The sequence below is a fragment of the Leopardus geoffroyi genome, chromosome A2 (assembly GCF_018350155.1).
Source record: "Leopardus geoffroyi isolate Oge1 chromosome A2, O.geoffroyi_Oge1_pat1.0, whole genome shotgun sequence".
Taxonomy (NCBI): domain Eukaryota; kingdom Metazoa; phylum Chordata; class Mammalia; order Carnivora; family Felidae; genus Leopardus; species Leopardus geoffroyi.
In genome coordinates this window covers 130,844,341-130,855,812 of record NC_059331.1, presented here as the reverse complement: position 1 = coordinate 130,855,812, position 11,472 = coordinate 130,844,341, and the positions used below count along the sequence as shown (strand labels likewise).

General features: G+C 38.5%; 1 long non-coding RNA gene across 1 annotated transcript; it reads right to left on the bottom strand.

The window, feature by feature from the left end:
- Nucleotides 1-2,700: 2,700 nt before the first annotated feature.
- Nucleotides 2,701-3,909, bottom strand: LOC123607669. The gene is made up of 2 exons (XR_006716844.1): nucleotides 3,410-3,909; nucleotides 2,701-3,311 (listed from the first exon to the last, which is right to left on the bottom strand). It is a non-coding gene; the product is annotated as an uncharacterized LOC123607669 (long non-coding RNA).
- Nucleotides 3,910-11,472: the final 7,563 nt, after the last annotated feature.

Sequence of the window (11,472 nt, the reverse complement as noted above, 5' to 3'; positions counted from 1 at the left end):
ACGTTTTTATTCATGCTATATTTGCCTTTTCTTTGGTGAAGATGTTCAGAATGAGGCTCTCCAAAATGTGCCACTTGGGCATATGGATTATTTTGAGCTGAAGACAATCAAGGCCCAAAAGAGTTTTTTACACCCTCCTTAACTGATAAAAGAATTTAGGTGGAGAACCTGGTCTAGGAAAAGAGCTATGACCAACGATACTATAAAGAGTATGAGCTGGAGGTGGTGAGGTGGGAGAGGACCGTGGCAGTACAGGTTTGCTCAGATTCCTCTCAGTGTTCAATTGTCTCTGCATGCCATGACAAACATCTAATTATCAAATATCTGCTCTTTTTATCATCTTGTGAATCACCTTCCTTCCCTTTGGAGCCCTAGGTTGCTAACCCGTTCCTTAGCTCAGGATGCCATAGAAGTCTCAACTGCTTGACTTACCCTTGGGTCTCATAATTTTTACTGGGCTCCTGAACATATGTAATTAAATTTGTTTTTCTTCTGCTAATCTATCTTATGTCCATTTAATTAATAGAGCAGCCAAAAGAATCTAGAAAGGTGTAGGAAAAAAATTTTTCCCCTGTACTGGCCTAGAGGATGTGTATAAGTCCTATGGTCAAAAGAAAGATAGTAAATATCTTTGCAAACATCGAAGTCAGCCTCTCATGCTACATATCCATCAGAAAACTGACAGTGAAACACAGTCAACAGCACAAAAAAAGAACCAGTAGATTTGTAGCTTGTTGTAAATCTCGATCAACTAGCTCCACTTACTCCATTTCTATGACATCTTTTGAAGCCCCAGGGACAAGTACAGAAGTCTGCCACATATAACTGGTTTAATCCTTCAAGCACTGCACAAATGTTATTGCTGTAAAGGAAAAAGAGGCACAGCCACTGCTTTGTCAGGGGGCTCCACTTTTCAGGGGTCTTTCCATGATTGCGTGGTATCCCATTCAATGGTAGTTTTATCTGAAGCTGCCCTCAACAATCAGTCCTACCAGGGACATATCTTGGCTTCCTCATCAAAAGTTAACTCTACTAAGGATTTAAGGGTGCCTGGGTGGCTTAGTTGGTTAAGCGTCCGACTTCGGCTCAGGTCATGATCTCATGATTGGGGAGTTTGAGCCCGCGTCTGGCTGTGTGCTAACAGATCAGAGCCTGGAGCCTGCTTCGGATTCTGGGTCTTCCTCTCTCTCTGCCCCTCCCCCACCCCCTCTGACTCTCTCTCTCTCTCTCTCTCTCAAAAATAAACATTAAAAAAAAAGGTTAACCCTACTAAGGATTTGAACCAATCTGTTAAAGTATATCTAGGAAAGTACCCGTAGACAGAATTACATTAACAGGATCCCCATGTTGCCTAAATCCAAAGATTAAACTAATGTGGAAATTTCAGGCTCTAAATCAGTTGGTAGAGAAATGGTTGTCTTTTGTTTTATGTGGTGGTGGGATTTTGAAAAAAAAGTTTTATATTTAATGTTATAATTTTATATTTAAAGACAAACAAAAACTCCATTTTTTTAAAATGTAGACGATAGAAAATAAAACCCACTAAAGTCCTCTTCTCTGGAAAGGACTCAAAGAAAAAACCTTTATGTTCTTCATTTAAGAGATTCTCACTAAGGGAAGAGAAAGCTTCCCCAGATGACAAACTGTTTTCATGGGGGGTGGGTGAAGGTCCTTAATGACTTTCAAAGAGTACATGAATTGAAGAGGTTAGCTACATTTCAGCACTCCAATTAGTCTGTGTATTGAACGAAGTGCCTGGGCGTGCCCACTATATTTCCAGGTCTTCTCCTCTTTTAATTTCTGGCCCCAAAACATATATAAAACAATTCTTCAGCTAATTCACCAAGCCCAGCCTGATTAGTGTAAATGGCCACTATCTGCACATCCTGGGCTTACCCTTCACCCCTATCCCAATAATGTTAAAACTTTGGGATATGATATTTATATACTCTTTTTACTAAGACTACCTGATACAAAGCATTCTTTCACTTTTAAAATGTTACCCAAAGGAACTTTAGGTGAGGAGTTCTACTTTTCTTAATAAGGTAATTTCATACACTCTATTAAATTGTCCTGGAAAAAAATCATACCTTTTTCAAAAGAGAGCTATCTATTGGCTTCTTACCAGCAAACTTGGGCTGAACTCAAATGTCTTTTGAACCTGACACCTCATAAGTGATTTCTTGATTGATTTTTAGACTTTTAACAATGCTCTTCATGGTTTCCATTCACTCCCTGAAATGTCACTAACCTTGGTCCTGGGGTGCTGGGAAGTCTATTAGAAAAAATAATCTAGAAAATAGGATTCTCTTAGTCTGAAAGAGTTAATATAATACTACAGGGGAGACATTGAATTGCCTCTCATCTATAGGTGTCTTAAATTCTCAAACATTCTTCAAAATTTAGTAACCTGCCAATCACTAAAACGAGGATAGCAGCAAACTAAAGAACCTGAATAATGGAAATTTGTTCTAGTCTCAAGTGAGATTTATACCTTATTGTTAACCAAATATGACAACGTTTACGGAAATGTGAAAAATGGTAGGTAGACGTAAAAGTGTTGACATTTTTTATCTTAGTATACATATATATTAAACAACAAAAAATAAATGGTCATTATTTGATCATTTAGAAACAAATGGAAAGAAAGTATACTATACTCTTTCCTTTTGCACATTCTTGACAGAGTGTGAAACAATATTGCAGAGAATAAATGATATTTTTTTCAGACATTTCCAAAATGCATAGGTAAACAGAATTTAAAGTTGCTCTCTAATCACTAATACATTTCAAATGTGTTTTGAACTGTGCTGCTTCCATTAAAATCTGAAGCTACACAGCTGGAATAATGTGGAGCAGAATGCTTAAAAACAGCAGCAGAAAGTTAACCAAAAACATAGTTATGAGCCACAGATAACAAATATGCACTCTTTCTTCTAATCAAGCACTTCAAGGTAATCATCTCCCTCTTACAATCCTTCACACAAGAAGAGATCATGCACTGCTGTGAGCACAAATATCTGGGCATTTTCTCCCTTGGCTGACATATTAAATAATAAGAAACCAACATGACATTACAAATGAGTGCTTCTCTAACTGCTTCCAGGAGTCCAGGCCAACCAGCCTGCCTGAGAGTCCAGAATCATTTTGATACAATTTACAAACACTCCTTCCTGGGAGGAGATGAACTGACTTTCGGTGTTGAGCGGCCTCAGACAAACGCAGCAGGACCACACGCCATCATGTTTATCGTGCCTCGTCTGTTCTTTCCCTTTCTTCTTTGGCATCTGAGCAAAAAGCTGGTAGGTGTGCTGGTAAAATATTGCAGATTTTAAATGCACCATAAATACTCTCAACAAGTCCACCACAGTGCTCCAAACTGAAGTCAAGCTTTTGTCCTTATACCTACCTGAGCCTGTGGGTATTTTTCTCCAGGCAGTTCATTGTTTCTCGTTGTTCCAAAGTCCTCGCAAACCAGGACAGATTTTCTGAGAAGCGCATCTGAGGACAGTATCAGAGATCCACAGGATATAAAGTTTTCTCAAAAGAGTAAATTGGAAAAGTTTTTAGACAGGAGGTTGAATTTTTTTTTTTTTTAATGGCACTGGAAGAACACAGTAATGAGAAAATGGCTAAGACTCGGGTTCTTAAAACTATTTTTTGAGCCACTGGTCCGATACAGCTTTCTCTTCCATCTAAATACACAGAACTGCTTTCCTCAGGCTGAGAATCCTGAGAGAGGCTCTCACTGGCTCTGGTTGGATGTGGGAAGTGGGCTAAGTTTGCTTGGGGAACCTCTCCTGCATGCACCCCCCTCTCTAACTGCCTCCCGTCCCAGGTTCCAGTGTCCATGGAGTCACCTTGTGTTGCTGTCCTGTCTCTTAGCAACATTCCATCCATCTTTAAACCCTTTCCTTCTTTCCTCACGCACTCCCAATTCAATGTGCCCCTCTCTCAGGTTTTATTCTCGTAGATTAGAAATTCTTAAGAGTGGGATTCATTTTCTAGCAAAGCATATCAGAGGCCATAGGTTTTTGAATCATCCATCACACGCACACACACACACACACACACGCACCCACGCACGCACACACACATAAGTATACAACACCATCATGAGGAAGGTGGGGGGAAGGTATCCTTCGCTTTGGTTCCTGGTTCTCACTGAAAATTCATGAGTCGAATAATAGTTAAAACAATTGCCTCGTGTGTGGGAATGGTATGGAGGCAGAAACATAGCCTTATTATGGTATTATGAAATTAACAGGGGCTTATTAATTAATCAATGAATTTATACTAAACTATGTCCAAAGTGAAACACATTTTATTTAAAACAGTGTAACCCTTTAAAAACAATTAATTTCAACACTGGGAATTCGAATAGATTGGCAGGGCAACCTTTTGAGGCACGTTTTCCACTTCATAAGAGGCAAATGAGTCCTCCCTCATGTAAACCTAGGTGTGTGGAGTTTGCCATTGAATATGGACTCACCGAGTGGATGAGGCTTCCCTAACGAGATGAAAATAAAACAACAAAAAACCTGCTGCCACAAACTATGCAACAATAAGATCCAGATTATATGGCTGAGAATCTCCCTTCTTAGAAGGGACTAGAAGTGGAAATTGGAGAATTCTGGCCGATACGTTGATATTTACCTGTTTTAGATGGGATGGGATAATGAAGTGATGCCATTTGCTACGGTGGCAACTTTGTCCTGTTCTCCTACCCCACCTTCCACTCTTCAAATCCCGAACAAGCATCATGGGTACAAAATGAAACTATAAAAATAGGGTGACTGCATTAAAACGTTTATAATTCATCTAAAATATGTGGGAAGCTATTTGAAGGATTTTGAACTATGGAGATGGTATCAAATTCAAATTTTATTTTATTATATTTTATTTTCATTTTTTAAATTTAAATTCCAGTTAGTTAACATACAGTGCAGTATTGGTTTCAGGAGTAGAATTCAATGATTCATCCCTTACAACACCCAGTGCTCATTGTAACAAGTGCTCTCCTTGATTAATACCCATCACCCATCTAGTCCATCCCTCACCCACCTCCCTCCATCAACCCTGTTTGTTTTCTACCCTTAGGAGTCTCTTATGGTTTGTTTCTCTCTCTTTCCCCTCCCCCATATGTTCATCTGTTTTATTTCTTAAAATCCAAAGACATTTGGGCTCTTTCAATAATTTTGCTATTGTTGATAATGCTGCTGTAACAACATTGGGGTGCATGTGCCCCTTCGAATCAGCATTTTTGTATCCTTTGGGTAAATACCTGGTAGTGCAGTTGCTAATCATAGGGTGGTTCTATTTTTAACTTCTTTTAGGAACCTCCGTGCTGTTGTCCAGAGTGGCTGCCCTGTTTTGCAATCCCACCAACAATGTAAGAGGGTTCGACTTTCTCTGCATCCTCACCAACATCTGTTGTTTCCTGTGTTGTTAATTTTAGCCATTGTGACAGCTATGAGGTGGTATCTCATTGTGGTTTTGATTTGTATTTCCCTGATGATCAGTGATGTTGAGCATCTTTTCATGTGCCTGTCAGCGATCTGAATGTCTTCTTTGGAAAAATGTCTATTCATGTCTTCTGCTCATTTCTTCACTGGATTATTTTTTTGTCAAATTCAAATTTTAGAGAAAAATCACTTTAAAGTAAGATATTTAACATTCCAGTAGTAACTCCCAAGGTTAAAATCCTGTTATATTTGGGCATGGCTGATTAAAATCTCGTTATTTTTCTCTATTTTATTCTTGAATATTTTATTTCATTTCTTGTTTACACAAGTAGTTCCCAGTGATATGTCTTTTCTTACTCTTTGCCTACACTATTGGAGAACTTCAGTGTGATTTCAAATTTTCAAAATATTTGTATGTCTTTATTTGTATCTTAAATACAAATGCTATTCAGGAAGTGAGCACTACTGACTGAGCAGTACGAACCAACAGACTGAGGCTTCTCTTCCAGTGAACAGTGAATTCAAACTGGCAGAGATGGGGCTGGAACTTCAGAGCTCTGTTTCGTTTTGTTTTGTTTTGTTTTGTTTTGTTGTTTAAATGCTGATGGGAGCCAACTCAGGAATTCAGTAGGACTGGAGAAAACCAGAGGGTCTGAGGTAAGAGCAGAAGAATTAGGTGAAAGGAGCTGGGGAGGGCAAGCACACCCCGGTTCGTGTTAAAATGTTGAAAGAGAGGCTGCCTGGGGGCACTTGGGTGGCTCATTCCAGCGTCAGAGTTTGTGAGTTCAAGTCCCACATCCAGCTTACTCACTGCCATCACCGCAGAGCCTGCTTGGGATGCTCTGTCCCCTTATCTCTCTCTGCCCCTCACCTGCTTGCACGCATGCGTGCTCTGTCTCTCACAAAAATAAATAAACATTAAAAAAAAAATGAAATGAAAGAGAGGCTGTCTGGATAGTAAGAGGAAATAAAGGATGTGAGCCAAATAGTAATTTTTCTCAGAGCTGACTAAAATTTGACTGGGATTTATGGACTTCTAAAGTTCTCTATGGTTGCTTCATGTTTTTTGTACTTTTCTTTCTTTTCTTTTCTTTTCCTTGTCTTTCTTTCTTTCTTTTGTGTGTGTGTGTGTGTGTGTGTGTGTGTGTGTGTATGTTTCCCTCCCCTTGAATCATGTTAACTTTAGAGTTTCTTAAGGATTAAAACAAACCTAATAAAAGTTCTTGGAGTAGAACTTATGAAAATTTTAAAGGATTGATGAGTATTTCATGTGACACCTACACTTCTATATGTGGAAATACAGCCACAAGTTTGTTTTTATTATCAAACCAAGAAAAGCCCTTGCCTGAATATATGATACCAGACCTTACACCACATTTGCTAAATTATAATTTTCAAAAAGGTATAATTATGACTCTTACACAAATATAAAATGAACAGATGTCAAATATTTTTTAAACATATCTATGATAAAGGAACTGTTAAGATATTAAAACTGCTTTAAAAAATATGAAGAACAGACATCTATATAGGCTACCATAGTGACTTAATGAACTTGTTAATAGATACAAATTGGCTAATACTCTTGTAAAGGAGTAAAATGAAATATTTGGGGATCATATTTTCTAAAATGTGGAAATAAATTATGACTGGCAGAAAAAAATTGTTTGGATTTTTATAAAATTTCTTTGGATTTATTTATTTTTTTTTTTATAAAAAAGAATCATCTGGAGGTGTCTGGGTGGCTCAGGCAGTTAAGGGGCCAACTCATGATTTCAGCTCAGGTCTTGATCTCAAGGTTTATGAGATCGTGACCCCTGTCAGGCTCTTGCTAACTATAAGGAGGCAGCTTGGGATTCTCTCTGTCTCCCTCTCTCTATCCCTCCCCAACTTGTGCATGTGTGTGCACTCTCTCTCTCTGTCTCTCACACTAGATAAACTTAAAAAAATCATCTGCATTACCATGAATAAGAAATACTTGCATTGTTATCTGTTTTCTACAAACTAACTGCTTTCTCTATAGCTCTATAGGTTGTAAATAGTCTGATCAATGAAGGACAAAGATACAATATTTTATCAAAAGTTACCATTTCACTCTGGCTGAATAAGCATTCAAAGGTTGTGGCACACTTACTTTTTCATCTTATTCTTCCATCTTCGTTCTATTCAAATGATTTAATACCTTAAACTTCAAATAATCTCTTTATTATCTTCTTTCCTTTCCAACAAACTCTATTTTCAACTTAAACTTTCAGATCACCTAGACTCACTCAAATTCTTTCCATAATATGCTCTCAAAATACCTGTACTTTTTACCCAATTTCTATTATTTTGTTCGATTTGAAAAACTACTCATATAATATAGGTCTCTCCACATGGACCCTAAGTTTCACAAGGGCAAAACTCTTGTCTGTTTTATTCATAATTGTATCTTTACTCCTAGCAAAACTGGTATATACTCCTGGTATACATAGCAGATGCTCGGTAAGTAACCAATGAGGGAATGTATGTATACCCTCAGAGCACCTCCTTCCTCCATTGGCTTCCAAGTAGGAAGCTTACAGAGGCAGTATAACATTGATTTTTTAAGAGGGCTTTAATGTCAGATTCTCTGGGTTAAAATCCTAACTCCACCATTTATTCGCTACAGTCAGGACAAATACAAATAAAAGATAAGAAGCTTAATTTTCCCAGTTAAAAATAGGAGTAGAGAATGCCTCCCCTCCTTTCCCTTAAAGCACATAAATAATTTCTCCTCTCTTTGAAATGCATATAAATCCTTTTGAAAACTAGATAAGCTTTTTGTCAGCTTTATGACCCAAGAATGCCTTTCTGAAAGGTGGGAGAGCCATCTCTTTGAAGTGTAAACATTAATGGAGAGAGAGTCCCCGTCTCTGAATTTCCATGGAAGGGTAGGAGCCTCGCTTAGGTGGGCGCCTTGCTCCCATTTGCAAAACTCTCTCTTGTCATAAATAAATGTGAAGTTTGTGTTTCCTCAGAATAAAACCAATTAGCTAACACAGATGATCACCCCAATTGGCAGGTAAAGTTAAGATGACTTATGTATGATTAAAGGTGCTGTCTAGTCCTTACTTGAGGGCTAAGTTATTGTTTATGTAAAGAATAGTATATTATGGGTTGTATCTTCTTGGCTACACAAAACACGAGATTTCTTTTGTCTTCGCAATCTTTTAGTGGATTGCCTATGATGCACATCACATTCTGGTTTGATGCTGTTTTCTTTCTCTTCTAACCATTGTGAAGAGATTTTTCTGGGTTGGCAGGTTTTGTTTTTCATTATATTTTCCCAACACTGTAACCTTATGCAAGTTACTTTTAACTCTAAAACAGTGCCTCATTTCCCTTTTTATTAAATAAAAACCCTAATAGTACTATCCATAGGGTCACTGTGGAGATTGAATATGAATACTGTTGGGAAGGTATAACTTTCTCTGCCCTTCAAGGTCCTTCAAGCTGGACTAAGAATTAAACTGACATGAGACAGATTAACAGGGGAATATCAAATTTAATAGTGTGGGTATGGGAAATACACACAGATGTGGAAATTCCAGATAATGAGGCAATTTGATACTTACATAAGCTAAGGAGAGGCATAGGGGTCAAGTATAAAAGGAGGGAAAGACCATTAACGGGAAGGTGAAAGGAGATGTTTGGCAAACAACAGTTGCCCTGCTATATGGATCCATTTTTTAGGTAAAGAGGGATCTTTAAAGAGAGGTTAATACCTCTCTTCCTGGTCAAGTGGGCAGTTGAGGGGGAGGTAAAGACTTTTCCTAAATCTGCTGAGTTTTTATTACATTTAACTCGAAATAATGTTCATGCCAAAGTGGCCCATCTTGGGGCAGCCTGCCCTTGGCTCCTACAATACTAAAAAGAACTTGAAACAGACCCTCCTGGGAAGCATTCGCCTGCCTTCTGCAGCATGTCCTACCCTGACCCCCACCCCCCACCCCTCCCCATCCCCTACAGCTCAGCAACCTAGATCTCCAGTTGAGGCACAGGTCCTGGACCAGTGCCTTGGTGAGGAAGAGATGCAAAGTGGGGTCTCCCAAGAAAAGTGGAGTTGAGACAGAGTCCTCCCACTCACATCCACCATTTCCAACCAACATCCCAGGAATGGGCCCTGGGAAGGGAGGCAGAGAGGTGGCAGGGAAGTGGCTCCAGGCATGGATGAAAGGAGGCCCACAGGCCTGTCATCTACCCCTGGACTTGAATTCAGGCAGGGACAGTGTACATTGAGTACTAACTCTGTGCCAGCCCCTCTTCAAAGGGAGTCCTTGCCTTGAGGGACAAAAAAGTATGCAAGCAAGTGAGATGATTTGAGGTACTGGTAGGGGCTACAAAGAAGATAAAAATGGTAATGTGGTAGAAGGTGAGTGGCTGGGCCACTTCAAGTAGTTAGGTAGGGGACAGTCCCTGGGCAGGAGCCCCCTAGCTGTGTACTTGTAATGTGGCCAGTCCAAATTGAGATGTGATATAATACTCACACTGGATTTTGAAGGGAAATGCGCACACTGGATTTTGGAGATTTAGTATGGGAAAACAAAGAATTTAAAATATCTTAATAATGTTTATATTAATCATATGTTAAACTGTTAATATGTTAATATTTCAGACATACTTAGTTAAATAAAATGTTACTAGAATATAAAAAAAAACCTTAAAAACCAAAAAACCAAACACAAAAAATAATGCTTCCTTAGAGTACCTGGCTGGCTGAGTAGTCAGTGGACATGCAACTCTTGATCTCAGGGTCGTGAGTTTAAGGCCCACATTGGGGGTAGAGATTACTTAAAAATAAAATCTTAAAAAAAAAAACAACAATGCCTCCTCCAAATCAAGAACTCAGTAAACATTGGCTATTAATATCATACCAAATTGATCATCATAGCAGCTTCTGGAGTTGATGCTCTGAGACATATCTGCATTTAAAAATAGCATCGTGAAGGCCACCGTGCTGTGGATGGAAGTACTGATATAGGCTTTGACAGGTAGAAAGGAAAATGTTGCTGTCTGCCTAACATCTGTGCTTTGTGGCATGTTAGTTTTCCCATCTATACAAGCCTTATGGGCAGTTCTGGACATAGATTTTCACATATTCTATAGCTTAACTTTTAGTTACTTTTTTAAAAAGTCAAGAACAGAATTTTTATTCTTATTTGTCTTTTCAAACTCATCCAATAACTCAATATTCTCCCAGGTTCCAAGTGACCCCCTTTGATTACATACCGATTCTATCCTTATCCATTTCTGTTTCAGCTGTGTTTTCAGTATTCTAGTCCTGTGCTTTTAGCAATTCTCATTTCATAATGTGTCTATTTTAATTTCTTCTCAAACCGCTTTTTTTTAATGTATTGTTAAATAGGAGACAAGGCAATTTGAAGGGGAAAGCAAGCTATTTTGGTGATAATACAACAATAATAATTTTGTAATAAATTATCCCTGTGGGTTATATGATAAAATCTAAAGCGGTAAAGCATGTTAGCTGCACCCCTTTGCCATGAATCCACTGCCAACTGCGTGGAGGTTATTTCAGAAGTTGTAGGTCAGTGTTAGGGCTGAGTTCAGTTAACTGGAGGCAATTATTTAACATTAACAGCTGAAATAGGGCCACATTAGAAGTGCTGTTGTGTGATCACATTTTAGTGCCTATTATGTCTTGATTAAGACTCCCCTGGATATTCCTTTTTAATGGAATTTGAGGAATTAAAAATGGCTTCACAAATCACTTTTTAATCTGGTGAAGTAAGCAGGGAATGAAAAACACCACGCTGTCATCTTCAAGTGCAAGGAAAGTTGTAAATAAAGAAAACAAATTAGTGGCTGGTTCACACCTCATCAGCTACCTAACAACCTGTTACCAGTTAATTACACACCTTTAAAATGCATGTACAAGAGAAATTATTCAGAAATCAGCCTCTCTAAAGGGGAGGGTGGCAGACAAGTACCATATCAGAAGAGGCTATATTTAACTATTTAGATAACC